The sequence below is a fragment of the Acomys russatus genome, chromosome 1, assembly GCF_903995435.1.
Source record: "Acomys russatus chromosome 1, mAcoRus1.1, whole genome shotgun sequence".
NCBI classification, from domain to species: domain Eukaryota; kingdom Metazoa; phylum Chordata; class Mammalia; order Rodentia; family Muridae; genus Acomys; species Acomys russatus.
In genome coordinates, this window is record NC_067137.1 from 94,453,480 (window position 1) to 94,476,142 (window position 22,663).

At 44.9% G+C, this 22,663-nt stretch overlaps 1 non-coding gene across 1 annotated transcript; it reads right to left on the reverse strand.

Annotated features, from left to right (window-relative positions):
* Positions 1–5,860: 5,860 nt before the first annotated feature.
* Positions 5,861–5,967, reverse strand: LOC127197871 (U6 spliceosomal RNA). The gene has a single exon (XR_007831803.1). It is a non-coding gene; the product is annotated as a U6 spliceosomal RNA (small nuclear RNA).
* Positions 5,968–22,663: the final 16,696 nt, after the last annotated feature.

Here is a 22,663-nt window from a genome sequence, read left to right on the forward strand (position 1 = left end):
AAAGAAAGGGAGGAAAGAGGAAAAGAAAGGAAGGATGAATGGAAAAGAAGGAAGAAAGGAAAGTCGAGTTGTTATCTTGTCTGGGGTTCATCCCCCTGAAAAGAGGATGTGGGACTGAGGTCCAAGCCCATCTACTCCCCAACAGTGGTTTGTCTAGGACCACAGTTAGCTTGTCCAGTCAGCCTCTAGTTGCTGGAGTTGTGAATCCCAACCAAGAGAAGAAGCCTGGAAAAACAAAAACAAGACAATTCCCAAACGTCGGAAAATCCAGCAGCCTTAGTTATGGGCCTGCGGGAAGCTTCAGCGGATTTGGGGACTGGAGAGAGAGGGGCCTGGCATGACAATTGAGGAGTGGGGGGATTCAGTTGGTGACCAAATTCTAATAAGCAGGATGGAGTCCGACTGGCTTGGCAGTTCACAGGCTGGGTGGGGGAGCGAGGAAGCTGTGGAATCTGTTTGTCTGGTCCAGCACACGCTGAGTCTTCTTTTCTCATTTTCTAACCCTGCAAGGCCCTCCCCCATTGTCACACCTGCTGGCAGCGGGGGGGGGGGGGGGGCTCCAGTGAATGGACAAGTTCCAAGAATTCTTGCCCCCTTCCCCCACCTTTTACATAGCCAAGCCCTGAGACAAAAGGCGTCCAGAGTCTAGAGCCTCACCGTCATCCTCTGCCAGCTCCAGGGAGCGCCAGACAGCTGGAGCCGAGCCCCAGCCACACCATTTACACCTTTTACCGCCTGCCCCCGCTTACTCCCTCCTCTCCACCCATGGCCTGGAGATCCTAGCATCCTCCTCCTAACTCCCTGGAGGCTGAGGGTGGCTACCTGTGAAATGGACTAGGAGACCAGCGCATATGAGCATTCATGGCGCAGACTGCAGATGCAGATCTTTTGTACAGGGCAGCACAGCCGCAGCAGCAGGAGTGCCCGGTAATGCGAAGCTTCTTACCTGGCCCCACACCGCCCGGATTTCTGGCCTTGGTAACTTCCCTGAAAGACATGGGTCCCTCTCTTTCTCAGATAGTTCCTTTATCCGCTAATAAATGTAACCTAGTCATTGCGCCAGGGCAAAGAGCTTCTGAATTTGTTCTCTCGTTTCCTTCCGTCGCATGCCTGCCCAAGCCGACCCCATGGAGGAAGTGGCTCCGTTCTGGTCTGCTCAATGTCGGCAGTACAGTAAAAGAACCAAGATATTAAGCCGGGTCTTCCACACCTTAATTGCAAGACTAGGACTGGTGCCTTGTCCAAATTCTCCTTGCCCGCTGTTTACCTGTTCATCCATATTGTCAGATGTGTGGACAAGTATAGGTCTGCCTTTTCCTGGTCCTCAGGGCTGGCCCAATCTGCACCCCCACCCCATCCTCCATCCTACCCCTCACCCCGACTCTACCCCCCACCCCCACCCCAACCCTACCCTTCCACCCCACCTTTTTTTTTTTTTTTAAAGTTTTTCGAACCAGCATTTTTTTGTGTAGCCTTGGCTATCCTGGACTCCTTTTGTAGGCCAGACTGGCCTCAAACTTCCTGCCTCTGCCTCCCAAGTGCTGGGATTAAAGGCGTGGACCACCAAGCCCGGCTTAGTCTGTCCCTTCTCAACCTCTGAAATGTACATACATGTGTTTTCACGGCAGGCTGGGAAAGGGGACACTTACCTCTCAGTTCTGGCTGGCTTGGATCAGATGCCACACATTTGACTCCCACTCTTGCAAGTCCTGTCCCACTGGATTAGCCCCTACTCCCCCAGAGATTTCAGAGTAGAGGTTGAGGTATGCCAGCCATGTCCAGTAACACGTAGGGACTGAGGGATGCTGGGAGAACCTGGTAATAAAAGGTACCTCAGCCACTTGTCCTGGGTCTGAAGCCTAACAATCTCTGTGAGTTCGAGGCCAGCCTGGTCTACAGAGCGAATTCCAGTATAGCCAGGGCTACACAGAGAAACCCTGTTTAGGAAAAACAAAAACAACAAAAGCTCCAAGACAAACAAGCAAAAAGAAAATAGCAAAGAAAAAAATGGAGAGTTATTCATTCCCTTGAACCTCCTCCTGGACATGCTTTTTCACTATCCCTTAATAAATCTGTTTGCTTTGCTAAAATACACATACATTAATAATGATAAAGAAATAAAAAAATAATAATAAATGATCCACCCACAATAAGCCAACTGCTTGCAACTTTTTGTGAATGCAAGTCTGAGAAAAGCTTGCAAAACCACTGTTTTCCAAACCTAAAAGGAGCTGGGCATGGTGGCGCATGCCTTTAATCCCAGCACTCGGGAGGCAGAGGCAGGCGGATCGCTGTGAGTTTGAGGCCAGCCTGGTCTACAAAGCTAGTCCAGGACAGCCAAGGCTACACAGAGAAACCCTGTCTCAAAAAACAAAAAACAAACAAACCTACAAAAAAAGAGATGTGCTTGTTTCCAAGCGCTATGAACACATTGCTAACTGTATTTAAAAGCACACACAAAACAATAAAAGCCGAAAAGATCGAGATCTGAGAAATACACCTGTGGTGCATACCAGTTAGATCCCTACCCCTTGCCGCTGAGGCCTTCCCTCCTTGCTAGGCAGAGTGTGTGGTGTTCGGGACTAGATCCTGGCACTAGTCAACAGCGTCCCATCACCATTTCTCAGAACCACCCTCACCTGAGGGCCAAAGCCTAACACAGGAAATAGTATCTGGCTACAGACACCTATCCAGTGCAGACACACATCTCTGCTGGTTTGCTGTATTTCTTTATGTTTTTGTTTTTGTTTTGCTTGTTTGCTCTCTCTCTCTCACCTTTCTCTCCCTCTTAACCCCTCTCTTGCCTCTCTCTTTCATCCTTTCTCTCTCTCTCTTTCTCTCTCTCTGGGGTACCTCTCTCCCTATGCTCATTTAATAAACTTCTCCATCTAATAGGTGTTGCCTGTCATCTTATTTTTAATTATTAAAGTCTTGCTATCTAGTCCTGACTGACCTGGAACTCCCAGTGATCTCTTGTTTGCTGCCTCTGCCTTGTTTGGAGTGGTAGAATTATGGGATGTCCCACTGCTCACAGCCAGCTAGTTTGGTTTAAGAATAACTATTTCACAAGCGGACCCAAAGTGAGTCTTTTCTCTGTGACAGTCATGGTATAAATTCTTTCTTTGCATTTTATTATTTAATTGTAAGGGTTTTTGTTTTTTATTTTATTCTTTTTACTTTTTTACATTTATTTACTTATTTGTGTGTGTTGAGAAGAGGTGCACACCACAGCTGGCAGAGAAGACAGCTTTAGAGTGTCCTTGCCTTCCATCTTGTAGGCCACCCCCTTTCCTTATCTAATCTTTTTCAGAATCCAAGAAGGTAATAATAATAATAATAATAATAATAATAATAATAATAATAATGATGATGATGATGATGATGACCATTTTCTTCTCAGAGGAAGAAATTAAAGCTCTGCGAGTTTAATTGTTCCTGGTATTATGTGTAGCTCGAGGCTAGCTTTGAATTTCTGATGCTTCAGCCTCCACAGCCCTGCAGGGTTACAGAGAAGCACCACACCACCTACCTTGGAGCTGAGACTTAAAACTTGAGTTTAGACTGGATGTGATGAAGCACGCCTTTAACCCCAGCGCTCTGGAGGCAGAAGTAGGTGGGTCTCTGTAAGACCAGCCTGGTCTACATTGCAAGTTCTAGGACAGCCAAGACCACAAAGAGATTGTCTCAAAACAATAACCCCCCCCCAAAAAAAACCCCAAAAACCAAAACAAAAAAACCAATACCAACAACAACAACAAAAAAAACCCAAACAAGCAAACAAAACCCCCAGAGTTTTTCAATTCTGAAGCTAATACTATGCAATTTTGAATTTTTTGTTGTTGTGTTTTTGATCTTGAGACAGGGTTTCTCTGTGTAGCCCTGGTCATCTTGGAACCCATTGTGTAGACCAGGCCAGCATTGAACTCAGCAATCTGCCTGCCTCTGTGTCCTGGGTAGTGGGATTGAAGGCATATGCCCTGTGAGGAGAAACATTAATTGCATTTATTCCTGAACCTAAGACCCAGGGGACATCTTGGAGAAGAAATGGGAAGACTGGAAGAGCCAGAGTACCAGTAGATCTACAGTAGACTGGGTCTCCTGGAAATGACAGGGAAGCTACAACAGCACAGCTGCCTAAACAGGCCCTGAACAGAGACACCCACAGACACGTGCTGTTGTGAAAGGGGGGGTTTCATGGGGTCCCAGCCCTAGGCAAAGACCCCAACTGAGGACTGCTGGGAAAGAAAGAATTAGTGAGTTATCCCTAGCGATGAACTCCTTTATGGTTAAAGTGGTCAGCCCTGGAATCACACAAATACTAAACAGACTCTGCAGCTTGTATTAATATATTTATGCATGCATATATATGCACACATATATGTGTATACATGTAATAATAACAAAGCAAAAGAGGCCATGAATTTAAGAAGGGGTGAAGGCATGGGAAGGAGAAAAGGGCAGAAGGTAGCAGCCATCTGGAAAGAAAGACTTTCTTTTGGCTTTAAGAATGTTGTGTGGCAGCCAGGTGGTACACGCCTGTAATCCCAGAGAAACCCTGTCTCAAAAAAAAAAAACAAAAACCAAAACCCAAACAGTGTTTGTGTGGTGGTCTCTGGGCTTACCTCACAACCTTAGGCTCCTCAAATATCTGCCCATTTAATATCTAGACATAAATGACTGAATAGTTTTCTTAATAAATGAGTGGTGAAAAGATTAATAGTGTATATTACATAATATTATTTATTTATTTATTTATTTATTTATTTATTTTTAGCAAATCACTGAGTGGCTGAAGCAATGCAAAGGAAAAATGGATAAGTTCTTTGTTTTCTCTCTTCTTTTTTCTTTTTTGTCTTTTCCTCTTCTTTCCTCCTCCTCCTTTTTCCATAGCCTCTCATCACTATGTCCAGTAACAGAGAGGATTAAATTCGTTAAATCTACCTAGAGCCAGCTGTGGTAGCAATCACCTGCAGCCGCATACTCAGGAGGCAAGCGGAGGCAGGAAGACCGACACAAGGCCGAGGCCAGCCTCCTCTGTAGAGTCAGCTCTAGGTTAGGCAGGGCTACAAACTGAGAACCTGTCTTAAAACAATAAACTGGGGGCATAAGGGATATGGCTCAGTAGTTAAGAATACTTCTTGTTCTTGCAGAGAATCTGGGTTCAGTTCCTCACAGGGATTGGGTGGCCCCAGAGGACCCATCATCCTCTTCCGGCCTCCTCAGGGCCCTGTACTCACATGTATACACATCTACACACAGACACAAATACTTACACATAAAAGAAAAAAAAGATAGTGAGTAGGAAAGAGAATTAGCTTATAAGCAGAACTGAGCATCTTGGCCTTGGACCAGTGCTATACACCTCATCATCAGTCTGTTTACAACTCAGAGCAACCTCTCATTTGCTAATGAGAAATTGGTCCCTGGGGTTTAAAGAAAGCTTTGTCACACAGGGCAAAGTAGGAACTGATACTATCATTTTACTCCACAGCTGGGGCTTCTAACCACTTATTGACACCCAGTGCTCATCACAACTGTGGTTTAGGTAGGTGATGGGAGAACAGATGAACTGTGAATGCCCCCTAAGCTATGCCCTTGGAAGCTGTTAACTTCAGTTAATTTCCTAGCTCTGTTCATCATTTAAAGGAAGCATTTCTTCTGCATGTCCCTTTATGAGTGACAGATTACTTTTGGCTTATCTATTTCCTCAATCTGGATTTTGTTTAAAGCCAGGTCTATATTTAGTAAAGATGTCTACTTGTAGAAGCTGGCTTAATTATTGGCTTTAGGCTCTTCTTCACTTTTGTGAAACCTCACTATCTGGGTTTTTTGTTTGTTTGTTTGTTTGTTTGTTTGTTTTTATAATATGGAACACTTCATGAATTTGTGTGTCATTCTTGCGCAGGGGCCATGCTAATCTTCTCGGTATCATGCCAATTTTAGTGTATGTGCTGCCGAAGTGAGCACTCATTATCTGTTTTTGTGTCTGTTTGAGAAAGGGTGTTGCTATGTAGCCCAGGGTGGCCTACAACTCACTGGAATCTTCCTCAACCTCCCAAGTGCTCAGATTTACAAGTATGCATCACTACACTGGTCTTTGTTGTTGTTGTTGTCCTGGGGATTTGGTAAACATAGTCTATACTATTGATCTCTGTCTCTGTCTATCTGTGTGTCTGTCTGTCTGTCTGTCTGTCTCTCTCTCTCTCTCTCTCTCTCTCTCTCTCTCTGTGTTTTATGTAGCCTAGGATGTTCTTGGCCTGAGGGACAAAGGGACACATTTTCTGCCTATTAGATTGACAAACATGACAAAAAGTTTTTGTTGGGCATGGTGGTGATGTGCACCTCCAACCTTGCACGTAGGAGAGTGCAGCAGGAGGATTGCCACCAGTGAGGCCAGCCTGAGCTAAGCAATGAAGTTCTAGGACAGTTTGGGCTGCAGAGAGAAAATGTTAAAGAACAAACAAAAACAAAGAAGAGTTATTCATTGAAGTTCACTTTAGCATAGTTTTGTTTTTTGTTTTTTGTTTTTGTTTTTTCCTGATAGGGTTTCTCTGTGTAGCCTTGGCTGTCCTGGACTCGCTTTGTAGACCAGACTGGCCTTGAACTCACATGGATCCACCTGCCTCTGCTGAGTGCTGGGATTAAAGGCGTGTGGGCCATGCCCGGCCGCATCTTAACCTTTTCTAATACCTTAAGAGCCGCACTGATTCATGCTCAGTTCATGCTGTGTGTACAATGTGGTCACATACAAGCCATTGGCTTAGGAAAGGTGGCTTGTCCTACTACTTGAAATCTTCTCAGCCTCTCCTCTCTTCGTGTTGAACTGAACCCAGTGCTTCTCACATTGAGAGTATTTTAAGCATGACACCTCCCCACCTGACCCCGACTCCCACCCCAATAGGACCCGCTGGTCCAGATCTGTAATCTCCGAACTCCAGCGATGGAAGTGGAGGATCTGGAGTTCCAGACCAGCCAGGGCTAGGAGGCTTTGTCTCAAAAGCCAAAACCAGCCGCTGGTAAGTGCAAGTCTTTAATCTCAGCACTTGGAAGGCAGAGGCAGAGGCAGGAGGATCTCTGTGAGTTTGAGGCCAGCCTAGTCTACAAATCAAGTTCCAGGACAGCCAGGGCCATTACACAGAGAAACCCTATCTTGAAAAAACAAAGCAAAACAGAACAAACAAACAAACAAAAACCAAACCAAACCAAAATAAAACTAAGCAAAAACACACCAGATTTTGAAGACTAGGTATAGAGAGCAGGGAGCTAGGTATCATAATGTAAACCCTGACCCTAACACTTGCAAAGTGGAGGGAGTTGAAGAACATCATCAACCTAATGGTGAGTTCAAGGACAGTTACGAGGAACATCACCTTTTTAAAAAAAGGGAGTGGGGTGGGGTTGGGGGCTGGAGAGATGGCTCAATGGTTAAGAGCACTGTCTGCTCTTCCAGAGGTCCTGAGTTCAATTCCCAGCAACCACATGGTGACTCACACCCATCTATAAGGTGATCTGATGTCCTCTTCTGGCCTGCAGGTGTATATGAAGATAGAGCACTCATACGTGTAAGGCAAATAAATCAATCTTAAAAAAAAAAAAAAAAAAAAAAAAAAAAAATCCAGCAGGGTGCTGGTGGCACACCCTTTTAATCCCAGCACTTTGGAGGCAGAGGCAGGTGGATCATTGTGAACTCCAGGTGAGCTTGGTCTACAAAGGACAATCAAGGCTACATAGAGAAACCCTATCTCGAAAAACAAAAACAAAAAACAAACAAACATTGGGTATGTGGCTACCTTGGTACAATTCTTGCCTAATATGAATGAATAAAATCTTGTTTTTATTCCTAGCACCTCATATACCTATGTGACCCACAGATATAATCCAAGCTCTTTTTGGTAGAAGCAGGAGGAACAGAAGGGAAGGGTCTTCCCCAGCTACAAAACATCTCAAAATAGAAATAAAAAGAATCAACTAAAGAAATGGAATCTGTGTGTGTGTGTGTGTGTGTGTGTGTGTGTGTGTGTGTGTCTGTCTGTCTGTCTGTCTGTCTGTCCGTCTGTCTGTCTCATTCCATCACTATGACAGACCAAAGTAACTCCATTTTGCCTAAAACTTCCATTTTTGTATTTGGGTGACCTTGGCCTGAACTCTGAATCCAGGAAAAGCCACAGAAGATACTCTTGGTGCAGAGACACAGAAAAACCAATCAGCTGGAAAACAGGAATGTACTCAAAGTCCAGACCCTTCCTCAGACCTTCCAAAAAGTTATTCCCTAGGTCTTCTAAAAAGCTGGTCATTTGTGGTCTGGCACCAGACTTGTACCAATCAGTTTAAAGGGCAATATTCTGTTTGTCTTGATGTGAGCAAGTGGACTCATATTACTGCTGTCATGCCTTCCTTGATGCAAGGGACTGTATATTTAAACCATGAGCCCAGATAATATATATATATATATACAGTGTGTGTGTGTGTGTGTGTGTGTGTGTGTGTGTGTGTGTGTGCTGTGCCATGTGTTTGTGAGCATGCTGCAACATGCAGGAAGAGCTCAGTTCAGAGCACAACTTTGTAGAGTTGGTTGTCCCTTTCTATTGTACTTTAAACGGAGGGAACGCAGGTTTCCAGGCTCACACAGGAAGTCCCTTTACCTGCTGAGCCATCTTACCAGACAATATTCTTTTGCTGTTCCTCTTTTTTCTTCCTCCCTGACGTGTGAAGTATGTGCCACACAACATGCATGGTATGCGATTTATTGCAGAAACATGGGAGAGGAGGAAATGGGAAAGGTGCATCCCAGGGGGGCAGAGAAACAGACAGACAGAGAGGGCAAGAGAGTGAGAGAAGGTGTATTTACCCGTTTATATCCTGGGAAGGGGCACACACCTGGTGCCCCTGTGATGATGTCATAGGTTGCTAGGCAGCCTGGAGGCAGGCTTGTGAAGCTTCTTATATGCTAACACTCTTCAAGACAGGGTTTCTCTGTGTAGCCTTGGCTGTTCTGGAACTAGCTCTATAGACTAGATTGATGTCAAATTTATAGAGATCTGTCTGCCTCTGCCTCCCAAATGCCCTGCTTTATTTCTGTTTTATAAAGTGGGCAAATAATATGTAATCAGCACATATTATTTAGTGTGGTTTTTATCCAATTTCAATGGGTGGTGTTGGCTCTGGGTAAAAATAAGTAGAAAAAAATGAGGTGCATAAGAGCGCTTAGTGCATTGTGCTTTAAAGAAAGGGCCAAGGGCTGAGTGTGTTTCAGGACAGCCAGGGTTATACAGAGGAACCTTGTCTCAAAAACGAAAACAATTATAAAAAATTAGAAGGGGGGCTTTCTATCTGTTCCTACTCTCTTTTTGAAATGTTTTTTGGTTTTTGAGACACTATCTAAGGAACTTTTTTAAAAAGACTGAGTTCAAGGCCAGCCTGGTTTACAGATTGAGTCCAGGACAGCCAAGGCTACACAGAGAAACCCTGTCTCCAAAGGAAAAAAAACTTTTTTATTTATATTTTCTGTATATAAATGTTCTATCTGAATGTACACCTGCATGGCAGAAGAGGGCACCAGATCACATTATAGATGGTTGTGAGGCACCATGTAGTTTCTGGGAATTGAACTCAGGACCTCTGGAAGAAGAGCCAGTGCTCTTAATTTCTGAACCATCTCTCCTGCTTTTTTGTTTTTGTTTTTGTTTGGTTTGGGTTTTTTGTTTATTTGCTTTGTTTTTCTTTCTTTTTTTAAAAAATTTTTTATTATTCTTGTTACATCTCAATGGTTATCCCATCCCTTGTATCCTCCCATTCTTCCCTCCTTCCCATTTTCCCCTTATTCCCCTCCCCTATGACTGTTCCTGAGGGGGATTTCCTCCCCCTGTATATGCTCATAGGGTATCAAGTCTCTTCTTGGATTTGCTTTGTTTTTCGAGATAGGGTTTCTCTGTGTAGCCTTGGATGTACTGGACTTGCTTTGTAGACCAGGCTGGCCTTGAACTCCCAGCGATCTGCCTGCCTCTGCCTCCCGAGTGCTGGGATTAAAGGTGTGTGCTACCACACTTGGCTTTGTTTTTTGTTTTTAAATTTGGGGTTTCCGTCTATACCCTCGACCATCCTGGAGCTCACTTTGTAGGTCAGGCTGGCCCCGAACTCACAAAGATCCACCTGCCTCTGCCTCCCATATGTTGGAATTAAAGGCAGTGCCACCACTGCCTGGTTTCTAAAGAGCTTTTTATCCTCCAGCTCACAGCTGCACCTCCCACGTGTTATGATTCCAGGAGTGTACCCCTGAGCCCAGGCTTGGTGCATACTGGAGATGGAGCCACATACCCCCATCCATTGCCTTGCTTTTTAAAGCCACCTCTGGAACAATACACTAAAAACAGTATTAGGTGGTATGTTAGGTTTCTATTGCTGTGATAAAAACCAGGTCCAAAAACAACTCAAGGAAGAGAGAGTTCATTTTATCTTACACTTCCAAGTATCCATTCATCACAGAGGGAAATTGGCAGGAACTAAAGCGTGCAGGAACCTGGAGGCAGGAACTGAGGTAGAGGCCGCAGAAGGATGCTACTTTTGGCTTGCTCCTATGGCTCATATGTTTTGAGATAGGTTTTCTCGGTGTAGCCTTGGCTGTCCTGGAGCTCACTCTGTAGACCAGGCTGGCCTCAAACTCACAGAGATTGGCCTGCCTCTGCCTCCCGAGTGCTGAAATTAAAGCCATGCTCCACCAAGGACCACCAGCCCAGGCCACCCACAGTAAGCTGGTCCTCCCCCATCAATCATCAACTAAGAAAATGAAGGGGCTGGGCATGGTGTCCCACGCCTTTAATCCCAGCACTCGGGAAGCAGAAGCAGGCAGATCACTGAGTTCGAGGCCAGCCTGGTCTAGGGTGTCCAGGACAGCCGAGGCTACACAGACAGAGCCTGTCTCAAAAAACCAAACCAAACCAAAACAAAACAAAAGTACAGCCTTGCCAACATGCCAATCTAGTGGGGTATTTTCTCAACTGAGATGTCCTCTTTTAAAAGGACTCTAGCTTGTGTCAAGTTGACTAGCCAGGACAGGTGGTGTTTATTTAGAGAGATAAACTATTGCCAGAGAACAGGATTAATATTTGAATTTTAAATCTTTTCATAAAGTTTGTGCCAAGCTGTATAAGCATATTGAATATTATTATGTTTATATATATGTGTGTATAAGTTAAAGATTATGTGTATTTATGTGTGTTTGTGTGAGTACATGCCACATGTAAATAAGTACCCGAGGAGGCCAGAAGAGAGTGTCAGATCCCTGGTGTTGGATTACAGGTGGTTGTGAGCCATCTGATCATTCAGGCACTGGGACCCAATCAAGCTCAGATCCTCTGAAAGAACAGGAAACAATCTTGATCACTGAGCCATCCATCTCTCAGCATGCATATATAAATATATGCATGCAAATATATATATATATTTGAGTTAGGATTTCTCTGTGTATCCTTGGCTGTCTTGCAACTCACTCTGTAGATCAGGCTGGCCTAGAACTAACAGAGATACCTCTGCCTCCCAAGTACTGGGATTAAAGGCATGTGCCACCACCTCCTGTCTTTAGCTTCTATATATTTTTAAAATGTATTTATTTTTTAATGTATATGAGTATACTGTTTTCATGCACACCAGAAGAGAGCATCAGATCTTATTACAGATGGTTTTGAGCCACCATGTGGTTGCTGGGAATTGAACTCAGGACCTCTGGAAGAACCGCCAGTACTCTTAACTGTTGAGCCATCTCTCCAGCTCCCAAGCCTCTATATTTTAATGATTTACTTATTGTATGTATGTGTGTGTTAATGTGAGGCATGCACCCAGGCACACATGTGAAGATCAGAGGACAGCTTTCAGCAGCCAGTTCCTGCATTCCACTTTGTTGAGCCAGAGGCTCTATTGTTTCTGCTTTTGCATGGCTTACTCCAGGCAAGCAGGCTAGCTGGCCCACCACACCAGGCTTTTTACATATGATCTGCGATCAAGATGATTAGGGTTGTCGGGCCAGAGGTTTTAAAGGCTGAGCTATCTCCCTCCTCTGCTTTATTATGTATATAACAACAACAACAACTATAATTTTTTATTATGACTATTATTATGATCATTATTATTATTGTTTTGTTTTGTTTTGTTTTTCGAGACAGGGTTTCTCTGGCTGTCCTAGACCCGCTTTGTAGACCAGGCTGGCCTTGAATTCATAGAAGTCCACCTGCCTTTGCCTCCCAAGTGCTGAGATTACAGGCCTGCACCACCACGCCCAACTATTATGTATATTTTATACAGATGATTTTGTTTGTTTTTTTCCATACAGGCTCTTGAGATGTAGGTCTGGCTGTTTTGGAACTCACTATAGATCAGGCTGGCCTTGAACTCACAGAGATCTGCTTGCTTCTGCCTCACGAGTGCTGGGATTAAAAGCCCGTGCCCCTACGCCCATGCATTTTATGCATATAATGCATCTGATCACAATTTTAAAATCTTAGCCGGGTCTGATACTACTTGGGAGGCTGAAGCAGAAAGCTTCTACTTTGATTGAAAGCTTAAGGTCTTGTCTAGGTTACAGAGTGAGTTCAGGATCAGTTTGGGCAATGTAGTAAGAGCCTGTCTCAAAATGAAAAATGAAGAGGCTGGTGCTGCCCTTCATGGTTAAGTAATTGCCTACCACAAATGAAGCCCTAAGTTGAGGTACCAGTATTGAAAAAAAAAAAAAGTAAATCCCTAACATAGTACAAAAATACCATCCTCAGATGGGAATGCACAGAGAAGGCACTGGCAGATAGGGACCGTGTGGTAAGCTGAGTGTGGGAAAAGAGTCTGTTCAACTTACTCTGTTTTTGTTTTTGTTTTCAAGACAAAGTTTCTCTGTGTAATAGAGCCCTGGCTGTCCTGGACTCGCTTTGTAGACCAGGCTGGCCTCGAACTCAGAGATCCGGCTGCCTCTGCCTCCAAGTGCTGGGAATAAAGGCATGTGCCTTGAAGCCTGTCTCAATTCATACTGTTTTTCAAAATTCATTTTGTTAATACCCTTATTGATTTGTGTGTGTGTGTGTGTGTGTGTGTGTGTGTGTGTGTTTGGGAGTGCACTTACCACAGCACCCAGGTGGAGTTTAGAGGACAATTGTTGAAGTCATTTCTCTCTGTTTACTATGCGTTTCCCAGGGACTGAACTCCTGTTTTGTTGGCCTTTTCTGGCTTTTATTGTCTTTATTTATTTATTTACTATGTGCCATTTCAATTTTTTAAGAAGAGAATGCTAGCCGGGCTTGGTGGCGCATGCCTTTAATCCCATCACTCGGGAGGCAGAGGCAGGTGGATCGCTGTGAGTTCGAGGCCAGCCTGGTCTACAAAGCAAGTCTAGGACAGCCAAGGCTACACAGAGAAACCCTGTCTCGAAACCCCGCCCAGCCCCCCAAAAAGAATAAGAATAAGAATAAGAAGAATGCTTAAATTGTGTGATCATAAGGAGAAAAACTAGATTAGGAACAAAATATACCAAGATGTTCAAAATAGCTGTCTTTAGATAATAAAATTACATGCAATTTTTTTTCTCTAACATTTTTGTCATGGAACAGCCCTCAAGTTCTTTTTTTCCACTAAAGCTCCTAAAATAAAAAAAATAAAAAATAAAAAGAAACCTTAAAAGATTCCATTAGCCTTTTAAAAAGGATTTTCAATTATCCTCATTGCTTAAAAAAAAAAAAAAAAGATAGCAACTAATGCAACCCCTTATAAAATGTCAAACAGTACAGGAAGATATGTGGAAAAGTTTCCTGCAATTTTATCTCCACTACTCTCTCAAACTTTAAAAATGCTGCAAACGTACATTAAGAACATAAAAAGAAATTTCAAATCACCAGAGGGCTTGAGAGTTCAAATACACTCCTTCTGTGCCTTGCAGAACCTAAAATGCTTTCAGTTGATGAAACACTGCCCCAGTCACCAAGAAGTCAGACTTTGTGGGCTTCACAATTTTCTCCAGGCTGGTATTCAAATCCAGGATGGAGAGCCTGGGCTACACCACAGCCTCAGGCCATTACCAGCACTGTGGGTGGTGATGCTAAGAGCCCTTCAGCAGAATGGATGTCTAAGAAGGGAGGTTTAAGTGCCAAGAGAGCCCAGAGTTGGGACTGGGAAAAATGATAACAGTGCCTTTGCGTGTAAAGGTAGACCTGGAAGCTTCTGAAAGATATCAGCCAGTCACAGCACTCCAAAGGGTTAAAGCCAGGCAGGAAAACTCCCGGAGGGAAGACACTTGCAAAGGCGGCCATTGGAGCCCTTCACCTCCCCCACCGCTAAAGACTAGACAGCAGTTGGGTTGGATCCCTCGGACTTATTTAAAACCCTTAGGGCCCTAGGAGCACCTCGGGGGAGGGATTAAAGCCCTTGGTACAGTACAACCCCTCCTTCCTGTGAGTCCAGAGTTAAGGTGAGCTAGGCTCCTGACACTTGCAGCTTAGGCCCTGACAAAGCTCTGGGAGGAAGAGATGTTTAGCTCCAAGCCTGAGGAATGAGGAAAAAATGGCGGGACACATAAGACGTTGTGAAAAACAGACCTGCACCAGATGGGGGCGGGGACCTGTTTCCACTGCCTCACTGTTCTAGTCTTGTAGGGCCTCCTTAGGCAAGCGGCCTCAGGTAGAGTTGCATTTTAGAGGCAGGAAAACCACCAACGTCTTACTCTACTCAATTATCCATGACACTTTTGGGGCGACACCAAGCTGTCCACCCCAACCCTCAAGCCTAACTACAAACTTTTCTCTGCCCTCTATCTAGCCACAACCTTCTTTCCCCCTCTGCTCCCCTCCCCCCCCCCCCCAAACTCTTAGGAAATCTTTCAATTTTCTTTTAAGTTTTCCCTGGGCCCGCGAGGGGTCTGTTTCAGAGCTAGGTCAGGGCACTTTAACACTCCCAGCGGGGGACAGTGGATAAGACAACAATAGCTGCCTCGCTTTACCATTGGAAGTGACCCCCGAATTTGCACTTCTTTCATCTTGGGACCAGAGCCCTGGAGGTGGGCGATTTCCTGGGGGGGCGTGGCTTAAACCACTCCCCCCCCCCACCTCCACCAACCAGTTGGCTGTAGACCGTCCATGCTCAATGGTCCACTACAGATATGAGACTGGTGTGGCCGTGAGAGATGAGCTCAGCAAAGGACGCTCTCCGAGAAGGCCTCTCCCTGTAGGGTGCCTTAAATGACCCAGGCTGGAAGAGAAGAGTGGATGCCCCCCCACCCCCCAGGGCTCTGGACCACCCTCGAGGTCAGTAAAAATAGAAAATGTTCCCAAAATTAGAAGGGGTCAGTGCGTGGACAGGGACGCTAGGCATTGTTTTAAGTTCTCCCTACCCCCCACACCTCCAGTCCCTTCCCCACCCCCACCGACTATCCTATCTTCCCTTCTCCACCAGGCGTGCACAGTGAGTGCTATGGCCTCAGGCTCCTCCCCAGACCGCCAGAGCCTCTCAGGTTAGGTGCCTGGCTTCTGCAGCTCCAGGTGGGCCAGCTCCCACAGTCTCCTGGCGCTGGTTTCCCGTGTGGACTTCCTTCACTCTTCTCTCTCCCTTTCAGACACAGGGCCTATTAAAGCAACTGAACTTCGTAACCCCTGATGGGGTGGCCTCAGGTGCACCCGTTGGTTATACCCTTGGTGGTGAGAGTTTTGTTGTGCAGCCACGTCTAAAGAACCCGCCAATGAGTTCCCAGTAGCTTCCTATGCCTAGTTTGGTCTCCAGGACACAGAGGAGGGAACTAAGATGGCTGGCAGTCCCTTGCTCACGCAGCTTGGGCCCCCAACCCAGTGTGCCCTGGTGACTCCAGCCAGGCTGGCTGTCCTGCGTGGGAGTCTGTGGGGCCCACGTGCTTGTGGGTTTATTAGATTACAGAGTGCAGGGTATGCTTTGAGAAGCACACAAGGCAAGGCGGAGGGGAGGTTTCCAGAGAGCACTGGATTTGCAGCTGTGTTCCTTGGGGCCCAGGATACAGTTGGTAGGAAAGGAGTTTGTTCTACAGACAGTCCCTCCAACCTTTCCCTTCCTGGTCCTATGCCCCCTCCTAAAATGCGTGACTCCGGAGTCCTTTCCAGGAGCTAAGACGCTGTTTAGAGACTGATGCCCCAGCATTGCTCCCTCCCCTCCAACTTGAAACCTGTATCCTGGGGGGGTGGGGGGGGCGGGAGGGGGAGGAGCCTCTTTGGCTTAGTACTTTTTCCCGACCCTTTCCTGGAGCTATGTGGGGTTTCCGGGGGGGGGGGGCAGCTATAGACTGGACTCATTCCTTCAGTGCACCTGGCAGAAGTCACGTCGGTCCTGCGTACAGTTCAGGAACGGGGCCATTGCCAAAGTGCCGCACCTGAATTCCATCACCTTTTACCTACTTAAGGGCCTCCTCCTGCAACCCCCTACCCTTTCCACCCTGGCTGGCTTTGGGTGGTCCAGCCCTGTTTTGTTTGGCTGAGGGCCGGGGCGATTGTAGGCTCTTCCTATGTAAGTAGGCTAGACTTGAACTCAAGAAATAGCCTCGGCAAGTGCTGGGAGTACAGGCGTGTGCCACTAGACCTTGCAAGCGTTTGAGGAAGGCAGAAGTAGCATAGTACCTACTTAGGGAAAGAAAAGGAGGAAAGAGATAGGGGAGTCAGGTGTGACAAGGCTAGAGGAGATGAGGTAGGGAAGGCCCAGTAGGGTGGGAAGAGGCAAGGTCGGTGCACAGGAAGTGTGCGGCATCTGGACGCCGTGTTGGATACTACTGGAGGAATTCAGGCAAGTCAGCTTTACTCTCTCTCTGTATCTCCGTTTCCTTGTCTACGAAGTGCATCTCAAAATGTTAAGAAAATCTCTTGCTCATTTAAACAAATGCTCTGGGAAGTTTTTGTTGTTGTTTGTTTTGTTTTGGGTGATGAATTGCAATGGTTTGGAGATCGCCGGAGTGAGCCTGAGAAGGTTTTGCAGTTTTTAATAGCTGGATGTTCTTTCTCTTTCTTTCTTTCTTTTTTTTTGGATATTCTTTCTTAACTCCCGCTGAGCTCCCCCTTCTCCAGGTGTGAGCTAGGAATGTTGATGCCTGGGATGGGGTGGGTAGGTGTGATAGAGTTGTGGTGTTCTCGGATCGAAGGCGACACCCACGAAGTAATAAAATTACCTCTGAAAAACCTGGAGTCAGATGTTCACCCCCACAAAAGCCCACCCGGGACTTGAGATCACCCAGGGAACATCGTGCTCCACTTCTGAGCAGGCTCACGGACTGCAAGCAGCAAGAATCACCTGCATAGTTTAAACTGTTCTTTCTGAGACTTTGGCTGAATTACCTGAGTTAAATGCGCTTAGAGCAGAGTCAGTTCCGTAATGGCAGCTATTTTCCTAATTTTGTTGGCAAAGTTTCTCAAAGCACTCATTTGCATGCAGCTGTATAGCACCACTTAAGAAGTGACGTCATGTAAGAAAAGCAGAGGGAACATTATCCTGTTTCTTGGGATGATTTTTTCACAGAAAAAACTCTTTGTCTTTAGAGCTTGCCTTAAGCGGGGGCGGGAGGGGGTGTTCAGTTTTTTTGTTTTGTTTTGTTTTTTTTGTTTTTTTTTTTTGTTTTTTTTTTTGGTTTTTTCGAGACAGGGTTTCTCTGTGTAGCCTTGGCCATCCTGGACTCACTTTGTAGACCAGGCTGGCCTCGAACTCACAGCGATCCGCCTGCCTCTGTCTCCCGAGTGCTGGGATCAAAGGCGTGCGTCACCACGTCCGGCTCAGTTTTTTTTTTTTTTTAATTGTGTATATTTAGTGTTCTTTCTACTAAAGATTGGAATGAAGTTTATCTCCCAAGTCCAAAGAAAAATATATTTAAAATGTAAATTTTATTGTTATTATTAATGTGTGTTGTGTGTATGACATGTATTTGTGGGCATGTGTGTCACAGCACACGTGGCAGCTAGAAGGACAATTCTCCCACATGGATGTGGGTCCCAGGGATGGACTCCAAGTTGCCAGACCTGGGCAGAAAGCCCCTTTACCTGCTAAGCCATCTCACTAGTCCAGAGACAGCATTATTCAAAAATGTAAAATGCATAAAAGATAAGATTCAAAGGCCAGTTCCTGTTGATGTTGGGAGTTTGAGGGGACACTTCTATAATCCCAGCATTTAGGAAGCTGAGGTAAGATTATCTCAAATTAAAGGCCAGTTTGGGCTACATAATGAGACCCTATTTCAAAGACCAACAAAAACCTATCACCTGACCCCTCCCCTCAAAAAAGGGAGACAATCCAAATCTAGATTAAATGACATTGTACAGGTAGAAATTTGGTTAGAGTTTATGCCAGATTATTCCTCATATCTTTTTTTTTTTTTTCTTGCCTAGTTATTTATTTACTTACTTAGGTTTTTTCAAGTCAGGGTTTCTCTGTGTAGCTTTAGCTGTTCTGGAACTTACTCTGTAGACCAGGCTGGCCTGAAACTCACAGAAATCCACCTGCCTCTGTCTCCTGAGTGCTGGGATTAAAGGTGTGTCTATAGCACTACCGCACAGCTGTCTTTTCTTAATTATACACATTTTGAAGATGTTTGCAGTTTAGAATGTTAACCAAGGGTGATTCGATTATCACTGTCTGTAAGGCTCTCCTTTTTTGCCATCAAGTAAAATGTGGCAGTTCCATCAATGCCTTTTTTGGTTTTTCGAGACAGGGTTTTTCTCTTTGTAGTCTTGGCTGTGCTGGACTAATTTTGTAGACCAGGCTAGCCTCAAACTCACAGAGATCCACCTGCCTTTGCCTCCTGGAGTGCTGGGATTACATGCTGCCTGGTTCATCAATGCTTTAAGATTCCTTTTTCCCCACCTTTACCCAATCCTAATTTATATTCCAATACCCCCCCCCCTCTCTCTCTCTCCCTCGATTTATTTATTTATTAATTATGCAGTGCTCTGTCTTCATGTATACCTGCAGGCCAGAAGAGGGCACTAGAGCTCATTATAGATGGTTGTGAGCCACCATGTGGTTGCTGGGAATTGAACTCAGGACCTTTGGAAGAGCAGTCAGTGCTCTTAACCTCTGAGCCATCTCTCCAGCCCCCAGTGCATCTCTTTTAAGTGTACAGTGTGATAAGCTGAAGCATGTACACTCAAACACCTTTTAAAATGAAGGCTAATTAAAGCAATGTTTTAATTTCTAAGAACCAGATCTCAGAAGCCAGAAAAGAAAACATTCTCTTTTCTAATTAAGAAGTTGTCCATAGGCTGGATGGATGGCTCATAAGTTAAGAGCACTGTCTGTTCTTCGAAAGGTCCTGAGTTCAATTCCCAGCAACCAAATGGTGGCCCATAACCATCTATAATGAGATCTGATGCCCTCTTCTGGCCTGCAGGCACATATGCTGGCATAATACTGTATAAATAATAAATACATAAATCTTTTTTGTTTGTTTGTTTGTTTTTTGGTTTTTGTTTTTTCTGAGACAGGGTTTCTCTGTGTAGTCTTGGCTGTCCTGGACTCACTTTGTAGACCAGGCTGGCCTTGAACTCACAGAGATCTGCGTTCTAAATGCTGGAACTAAAGGTGTGCGCCACCATGCCTAGCTACATAAATCTTAAAAAAACAAAAAAGCTGTCCATAAATTAGGTGTAGTGGCCCACTCCTGTAATCCTAGCAGAGGCAGGCGATCTCTATGAGTTCAAGGACAGCCAAGGCTACACAGAGAAACCCTGTCTCGAGAAACCAAAAGCAAACAAAACAAACAAAAAGCTGTCCACAAAGGAATGCCTCTGCTTGCCTGTTATTGAAGTTAGGTAGATTGACCTGTGTTGGAAGGGAATCTAGCTGGTTAGCTCATTCACTTGTGATACCTTTGACAAATTAGGCTCCTGTCAATTGCCTCAGTTTCTCCACCTGTGTATTGGGGCTAAAGATAGTGCCAACTTTTTTCTTTCTTTTTGAAATATCCCAGACCAATTTCACAAACCTTGGACATTGATCCTCCTGCCTCTACTTCCCATGTTTTGTTTTTTGTTGTTGTTGTTGTTTGGTTGTTTTTTGAGACGGGGTTTCTCTGTGTAGCCTTGGATGTCCTAGACTCACTTTATGACCATGCTGGCCTTGAACTCACAGAGATCCACCTGCTTCTGCCTCCCGACATTTATTAATTTTTGAATTTTGTTTTATGTATATGATTGTTTTACTTGAATGTGTGTCTGTGCATCGCATGCATATCTGGTGCCCTGTGGAAGTCAGAAGAGGGTGTAGGATTCCCTGAAACTGGTGTTATGGGGAGAATGCACTGCCATGTGGGTGGTAGGATTTGGTCCTCGGTTATTGGTGAGAACAAGTGCTCTTAACCGATGAGCCCAGGACTCATTTTTTTAAAATGCTATTACATTTATTTATTTTGTATATAATGGGCATACACGCTATAGCACACATGTGGTGGTCAAGCATAGTTCCTAGAGTCTGTTCTCTCCTGCCATGTGGCTCCCGGGAACTGAACTCAGATCATCAGGCTTGGCGATAAGCTCCTTTACTCCTTGAGCCATTCTTTGTGTGAGGCTGTCAGGAGTTGGTGCTGGGTGTCTTTCCCGCGTTGCTCAACAGCTTCCTTTTGAGATAGGTTCTCTGATTGAACCTGGAGGTCGGTGATTCAGCTGGCTGGCCAGCAAGCCCCAGGGACTCTCCTGGCTCTGCAGGTGTGTGGTGGCTGGCCAGCAAGCCCCAGGGACTTTCCTGGCTCTGCAGGTGTGTGGTGGCTGGCCAGCAAGCCCCAGGGATGCTCCTAGCTCTGTAGATGTGCTGCTTCCCCTGCCTTTTAACTTGGATTCTGATGATCTGAGTCCAGGCCTTCCTGGTTTCTGGACCAACTGGGCTCTCCCCTCCTGTTTTCTTTTTTGCAGTACTGAAGGTTCAATATAAAGACTCCTGCATGCTAGCTAGGCAAGTGCTCTACCTCAGAGCTATACCCAGTAGTCCAGCAGGTTTAGAATACAAGCAGTCTCCATTCAACAGTCCTCTGTACCAGACTGTCTTCCTTGTTGCTTCTGTGAAAGACTATTACAGATAGCAGTCCTCAATTTCTTTCTTTTTTATTATTTATTTTTTGTTTTTGAAGACAGGGTTTCCTGTGTAGCCTTGGCTGTCCTGGAATCACTTTGTAGACCAGGCTGGCCTCGAACTCACAGCAATCCGCCTGCCTCTGCCTCCCAAGTGCTGGGATTAAAGTCGTGCACCACCACTGCTCGGCTTATTTTATTTTATTTTTTTTGGTTGCAGGATCTCTGTTAGCTCTTTTTGTTTCTTGTTTTCTTGTTTTGTTTTGTTCTTTTCAAGATAAGGTTTCTCTGTGTAGGCCTGACTGTCCTGGAACTGTAGACCAGGCAGGTCTCAAATTTACAGAGATTCACCTGCCTCTGCCTCCCAAGTGCTGGGATTAAAGGTGTGTGCCACCATCTCCCAGCTTCGATAGCTCCTTAAATGTGAGGAGCTTCAAGACTTGTTTATATAAGGAATGTCTCAGTGTCTACTATATACAAAGCTAAAGGGGCAGAGAATATTGGTCTTGCATGTTTGAGGTCCTGGGTTCAACAGCTAATACTGAAGAAAAAAAATAAGAATGAAATAGTAGGGGCTGGAGAGATGGCTCAGAGGTTAAGAGCACTGTCTGTTCTTCCAGAGGTCCTGAGTTCAATTCCCAGCAACCACATGGTGGCTCACAACCATCTACAACGAGATCTGGTGCCCTCTTCTGGCGGGCAGGCACACATGCAAGCAGAATATGTATAAATAACAAATAAATAAGTATTTTTAAAAAAAGAATGAAATAGTAATAGCTAGTCAGTGATAAGAAAAGTAACTCCTGGGGCTGGGGACACAGCTCAATGATGGTGGTGGTGGGATCACCGATGGTGTGTTCAAGGCCCTACATTTGTTCCCTAGCACTAATTTAAAAAAGGGGAAAACAAACAAATCAAAAGCCCCCCCCCAAAAAAAAAAACCATGGTAAAGAGAAAAAGTAAGAATCATTATATTTTTCTCTGTGACACTAGTTTAGTAGGTTCTCCCCAGTCTGTCTTCATAAATTGTTTTGTTGGGGGGAAAATTAGGAAAATCTGACTTTAATCCCTGTTTGAAGGGCCTTGGATGACTGGATGTTTTTGCTGCTCTATTTAAACTGCATGGCAGTTGGTCGAAGCTTAGCTAGAGTTCAGGTTTCCATACTGTACCTATTTCCAGCTCTCTGTGGAGGCTGAGGCAGGAGGATCAGGAGACCCTATTTAAAGAAAAGTAAATCAAGAAACTATTCTGAAAAAGTTGTATCTTGCTGTATCCAAGCCAAATGATGTTATATTTCACATATTTTACAAAGTGCATGACTTTGTAAGGTCATCCCTTAGTTATGTGCTACTATAGATTCTTTTTGGTAATATAACTTTTTAATTAAAAAAAATTTTTTTTTAAGTTTATTTAGTGTATGAGTGCTCTATCTGCATGTACACTTGCAGGCCAGAAGAGGGCACCAGATCCCATTATAGATGGTTGTGAGCCATCTTGTGGTGGCTGGGAATTGAACTCAGGACCTCTGGAAGAGCAGGCAGCGCTCTTAACCACTGAGCCATCTCTCCAGCACCCTCTTTAATAGAAATGTTGACAATCTGATTATACAGTATAAAAACCGTTTAGGCATTGAGAAGTT